The sequence below is a fragment of the Neovison vison genome, chromosome 7, assembly GCF_020171115.1.
Source record: "Neovison vison isolate M4711 chromosome 7, ASM_NN_V1, whole genome shotgun sequence".
NCBI classification, from domain to species: Eukaryota; Metazoa; Chordata; class Mammalia; order Carnivora; family Mustelidae; genus Neogale; species Neogale vison.
Window position 1 is genome coordinate 178,954,580 of NC_058097.1, and position 6,000 is coordinate 178,960,579.

Consider the following 6,000-nt stretch of genomic DNA (forward strand, 5'->3'; position numbering starts at 1 on the left):
TTGGGGTAGGGTTGTCAACTGTTAGAATGCACCAGTGCGGTGGAGGACATCAGAGCAGGGAAGGTTGTACGTGTGTGGGGATAGGAGGTAGAGAGTGACACTCTGGACCTCCCCGTCAATTTTGCTGTGAACCGAAAATGCCTTTGAAAAATTAAAACTTAAATTAAAACATTTAAGTTTATTAATTTAAAGACTTTTTTTTTTAACAAAGCACAATGAGATATCACTTCATACCCACAAGGGGGCTGTATTTAAAAAAAAAAAAAAAAACAAGACAAAACAAATGTTGGAAAATAACAAGGGTTAGCAAGGATGTGCTGAATGTGGTACACACATGCAGCAGAATAGTATTCATCAATAAAAAGAAGTCATGACACAGGCAAGAGCATGAATGAACCTCAAAAGCGTGATGCTAAGTCAAAGAAGCCTGAGGCTGATACATCTTGCATGATCATTCACATGGAATATCCAGAACACGCAAATTCATAAAACAGAAAGCAGAAAGTAGTGGTTGCCAGGATCTAGAGGAAGGGGGAGGGGGCTGGGGACTGACAGCTCAATGGGGCTAGGACTTCCTCTGGAGTGATGAAAATGTCTTAGTACTAGACGAAAGTGATGGTTATGTAACGTTGTGAATGTACTAAATGTCTCTGAATCATACAGTGGAAATGGTTGATTTTATGTTTTGCAAACTGTACCTCAGTTAAAACACCAGAGTAGGAGCTCTCTAAACGCTTTCCAGTTCCAATGCTCTTGCTGTCCTGCCCCATGGCCATGTGTTATCTGTAATTTTGAGGTGGCTTGGTGCGTGCTAGGACCCAAGAAGAATGCTGATAGCCCTTTTACCATTATCCCCTGAGTCCTAAGGGGGGCTTTGAGGGAAAAAAGCACCAAGGAAAGGTAAGTTTCAGAGGGATTAAGTACAGAAAAGGCCAGAGCATGAAACACAAAGTATGAGTATAGCATAAACAGGAGTGGGGGGTGATAGGTACTAGAATGGAAGGTCCTTGAATTTGCTAGACTATCTCTGGGAGTAATGGAAATAATTATGCAGTTGGAGGATTAAGTAGGGACCTATCCCTACTCAAAGCCAAAGGATTGGGCTCTTCATGGCTTACAAAGGTTGAAAGAAAAGATCCTCCAGGGCTTCAAGGGGTCTTCAGAAGGACCAGAAAAGAATTCTAGACCTAGGGCGCCTGGGTGGCTCAGTGGGTTGGGCCACTGCCTTCGGCTCAGGTCATGATCTCAGTGTCCTGGGATCGAGTCCCGCATCGGGCTCTCTGCTCAGCAGGGAGCCTGCTTCCCTCTCTCTCTCTCTGCCTGCCTCTCCGTCTACTTGTGATTTCTCTCTGTCAAATAAATAAATAAAATCTTTAAAAAAAAAAAAATTCTAGACCTATGCTGTCCAAAATGGTAGTCACTAGCTACATGTAGCTATTGAACACTTGAAATGTGGATGGTGTGAATTGAGATGTGCTGTAGTATAAAATACATACCAGACTTGGAAGTCTTCATCGCTTCTCGGCCTTTTGGCTAAGATCAAGTGTAGTATCTGTTCTTATCAGTTTAATATCTGATACGTCCTCTATCCGAGGACAATATATTAAATGGATTTTTGGAGCAGGGAGATGGAATAGGAGCTTGCTCCGTCCACTCTACGCATCGACCTGGTATTGCAGTACATCCAGGAACGGTGCACCTTCCCCATGAAAATGGTGAAAATAAAGAGGTGTTTCAAGTGGTAAAAAAAAAAAAAAAAAAAAAAAAAAATGTAAATATCTCATTAATCATTTTCATATTAAGTCTATGACAAAATGATCATATTTTAGATATATTGGATAACATATATATTATTAAAATTAATCTCATCTGCTTTTTTTTACATTATTATGTGGCTACTAGAAAATTTTAAATTGTGTATATAGCATTATGTTTTGCTCGGATAGCTCAATGGACCATTGCGTTACTCCTCCAGGGCTGAAGTGGCGCTGTCCAGGGTCTCTTGGCAGAGATCACCCAGCCTCAAGCACCATCTGGGCATTCAAGCTCCCCGAGTAACTGCTGGGAAAACGTGGGCACGTCTTATCCCAATACAGCAAAACAAACAGAACCCATTAAGCAAAGCAAATTTTGCTTGTGGCCTGGATACAGATAGAGGTGCAGCAAAAGCTTCTAGTCTTTTTAAGCAATTCCATTCGCTCAAAAGGATGGTGTGGCCACAAGCATAGTGTCGGGCACAAGGGAGGTCCCAGCATGCCTGTCCCCAGCATCTCAATATGTCTCTGAGTCCCAGAGGGTAGATGGACTAGCATTTTTGAAATTGGCCAGGAAAATTGTGCAATGTTTATTCGATGGCAGGGTAAAAATTGTACATTTTCTATCAAGATAGAAAATAAGAACAAAGATCCAAATAGCCAGTCCCTCACACCGCCATTTTAGTCACAGTCTGCCTGTGCTTTTGGCTGTGTTACAAAATGAAATAAATCCCTTTATAATCCCTCAGACTGGCTCCAAAAAAGTATTTTCACAAGCACCAGAGCAGACCCTTTGGGCATTTCTTCCCACAAATGCTCATCTCTGCTCAAACCTCTTCTCCACCCCACGCCCCACGCCCCCATCACATCCTTTTCCAATATGGCGAACGGAAATGCTGTTCCGTGCTGGTTATGTCAAATGGGGATGGGGGAGGGGGTGACTATAAGGAGGGGTCCAAACAGGAATCCCTCTCATAAGCTCAATATCCTCCCCAAACTCCATGATCCTTCCCAGGTCACTCACCTTTGTAGGTTTCTTCTTCCAACCAAGACATCAAATTTCCCTTTTTCTGCCTGGCAACATCCCCCCCACATTGATGTTACCTAACACTTCACATAGTTCTTAGGGTCCTTGAGCAGCATGACCCTCCCCCTGAACCTTCACCCCCATATCTAGCTCAATGTAACTTCATGTAACACTCAATAAATATTTGTTGAATGACCCAAAGAAGTTGAATCTGTTATTTGCCAACTCTGATAAAATAGGAGAAATCAATGTCAGCTTTTCTAGCTAGCTAGAAAAACAGGACAGCTATATAAAATGATCTGAAGGAAAAATTGCATCCAACACTTTGCTTCCAGGTCTCTGAAGGAGGCTGTTATAACAATGGACTATAAATACAGGGCGAACGCTATATCTGTAAAGAAGCAATTCGAACAGTGGTCTGGAAGAGCCAAGAAAATCCAGCTTCTTCTCCCTGAGTATATACACAGGTGCGCTGTGTGGAATGAAATCCACTTAACTTGATTTTATGGACAGTGATTCATGCAAACTCAGTTCCAAACTGCTCAGCATGGCTCAGTTAAATAAATTACAGCAGGAGTAAGCCAGCCAGCAGTAAAGGCAAAAGACAGAAAATAAACTTGAGGTTGAGGACTGAAATTTTAGGAGTGCCTGCTGTGCCAGAATCATCTTTCTTCTGGGGGTTCTGAAAGGACGTCAGTGGTCTTCAAGGTCATGGCCCCAATTTGACTGATAGGGAAACTGAGGCCCATGGAAGACAGAGTACATGTCCAGAGTTATTTCAAGAGTGACTGGCAGAATCAAAACTCCTCTGTCCTAGGTCAGAACATTTCTGCATTTTCTCAGGCTCCTGAATGTCTTGTTCACTGTCCCAGTGCTAGGCACATCGAAGAGACTCGATAAACATTTGTGGAATCCATGAATGGCTGGATCTGCCAGGCTGGAGACAGCGAGTCAGCCTGAGGGTTAGAGATGGGAGAGAGATCGAAGATGACCTTTTAGAATAAATAACCCTGTGTTTAGGGATAGAAGGGGTCCTCCCTAGATGCTCAGTGTTCCAACTCCCATCTGGGGAGACACGACCACTCCCTTACTTTAGACTCTTCTCTGTTGCGTGTGACAGGCCTGCCACAGGGCTCCTTCCCTCCCATTAGTGACATTCCCCGGGGACCCCAGTTCCTTCCTTCTGGACTAGGGCATCACTGCCCAGGAATGGAGATACATCAACAGGGATGAGTTTGCCTGATTAACGCCTTAGCACCTACTGGCCCTGAGCACACAACAGTAATATAGTGACATCCTTGGGTGTTTCGTGAGATACCATTGCATCCTTATAGTAAATTACCCATGTCTTTTTTTTTTTTCCTAAGCTAGCTTGAATTATCTTTCTTCCTTGTAACCAAAAGATTCTTACACAAAATAAAGGCTCTTAGTCACTGACACAGTGGATAGATCAATATAAGGGATGGCAGTTTTCCAACATGGCTATAAATTCTTTGACAATTGTCCCATCAAGAAATGAAACCTACCCACCCTCCCCTTGAATCTGAGCAGACTTGTGACTGTCCCAACCAACAGAGCATGAGAGATGGGAAGGTACAGATGAGTCCTGAGGATAAGCCACGAAAGGCCATGCAGCTTCTCATTCTTGGAGCACTGACCTACCACACAAAAGAACTGACTGCCATGAAGCCACTGTACTGTGGACAGGCTGCATGTTGCTGTCAACAGTCCCCAGCCCAGGCACTAGCCATATGTGAAAGAAGAAGCTTCCAGATGGTTCCAGCCCCTGCCATTCAAGTCCTCCTAGTTGAAGACCCAGGTATCCGGGAGCCAACCCACCACGCCATCTCTAAATTCCTGACCTGTGGAACATACCCACTGAAGAAAAAAAGTGGTGATTGTATTATATCATTAAGTTTGGTACACAACCTGTATAACTGAAACAGAAGTCTGTAAAGGACTAAGAGAAAGGCCAGGAGTATGGAACATTGTTCAGCTGGTGTTCAGAGGCGGCTCCACGAAATTCCAGTCATCAGTCTGAAGAGACACCATGCTGGTAGCCTTGGGGCAGGGATGGGGTTTGGCAAAGGTGATTTGTTACAGAGAAACATCATCTTCTTTGGTCTATACCCGGGCATCTCTGGGAGGAGGCCCTCTTGGTAAGATGAGGAAGCTGACACAGGGAACAACCAGACTGCTCTTTGAATGTGCTTAAGTGGTTCCAGCTTGCTTTCTGAGCCACAGTCCTCAGGACCATGAGCATCAGACGGGAGGGGAGGAATTGTAATTCTTCAAATTCCCCCCTCCCTGGAACCTGAACTCTTTTGGTTGCAAGGGATGGAAACCCAACTCAACTAGTGCAACCAATGTATGAATAATATGACATGTAACTTGTCATCAAAATGCAACTTTAAATTGTACTCAGCAGAGGTTGGTGGTATCACTCTATTCCTAAGTGGTCCAGCAGTTCAAGGCTGCCGTTGGAATGAAGTTGGATACTGTCTTGACCATCTTCTTCTATATACTCCCGGAGCATGGTTCTCTACATGTTTCAGTGAATAGACACTTTTCTTAGGTGACAGCTTGATATTTTGCTGTGCTGAGGACAAGTTATATTGGAGTCTCTCCATCTTCATGACCATATAGTTAATATTCTGTCCATTAGATACAATCACGATAGTATGTATTATCTATCATCACTATCATGCTATACAACAAATAACCAGAAAACTTCAGTGACGTATAGCAATCAACATTCTGCTCACAAGCCTCTGGGTCAGCTGGGTGGTTTCACTGGGCTTAGAGGGATCATTCACACATCTACACTCAACAGTAGGTTGGCTTAGGAGGCTTGGCTGATCTTGGCTGGGCTGCACTCTCTCACATCTGGAGCTTTGCCCAGACTTTGTTTCCCACATCTCATTCCCCATCAAGCTGGCACAGGCTTGTTCCCATGGTGACAAAGGAGCGAGAGGTAGAGCAAAAGTAAGCAATGTCTCTTGAGGCCTAGGTTTGAGACAAGCACACCATCACTTCTACCCCATTCCATGGGCCAAGGCAAGTCACAAGATCAGCTCGTGCCTGAGGGGTGGAGAAATAGCTTCACTTCTCAGCAGGGGGAGATGCAAAGGTAAACTGCAAAAGGCATGCATTAGGAAGAATTAGAGCCATCTCTGAAATCGATTTACTCTATGACATAATTTTATTTTTTTTAAGATT

At 43.8% G+C, this 6,000-nt stretch overlaps 1 non-coding gene across 1 annotated transcript; it reads left to right on the top strand.

Moving 5' to 3' along the window:
* The first annotated feature begins 1,513 nt into the window (after positions 1 to 1,513).
* Positions 1,514 to 1,704, top strand: LOC122914660. The gene has a single exon (XR_006385811.1). It is a non-coding gene; the product is annotated as a U2 spliceosomal RNA (small nuclear RNA).
* The last annotated feature ends 4,296 nt before the right edge of the window (positions 1,705 to 6,000 follow it).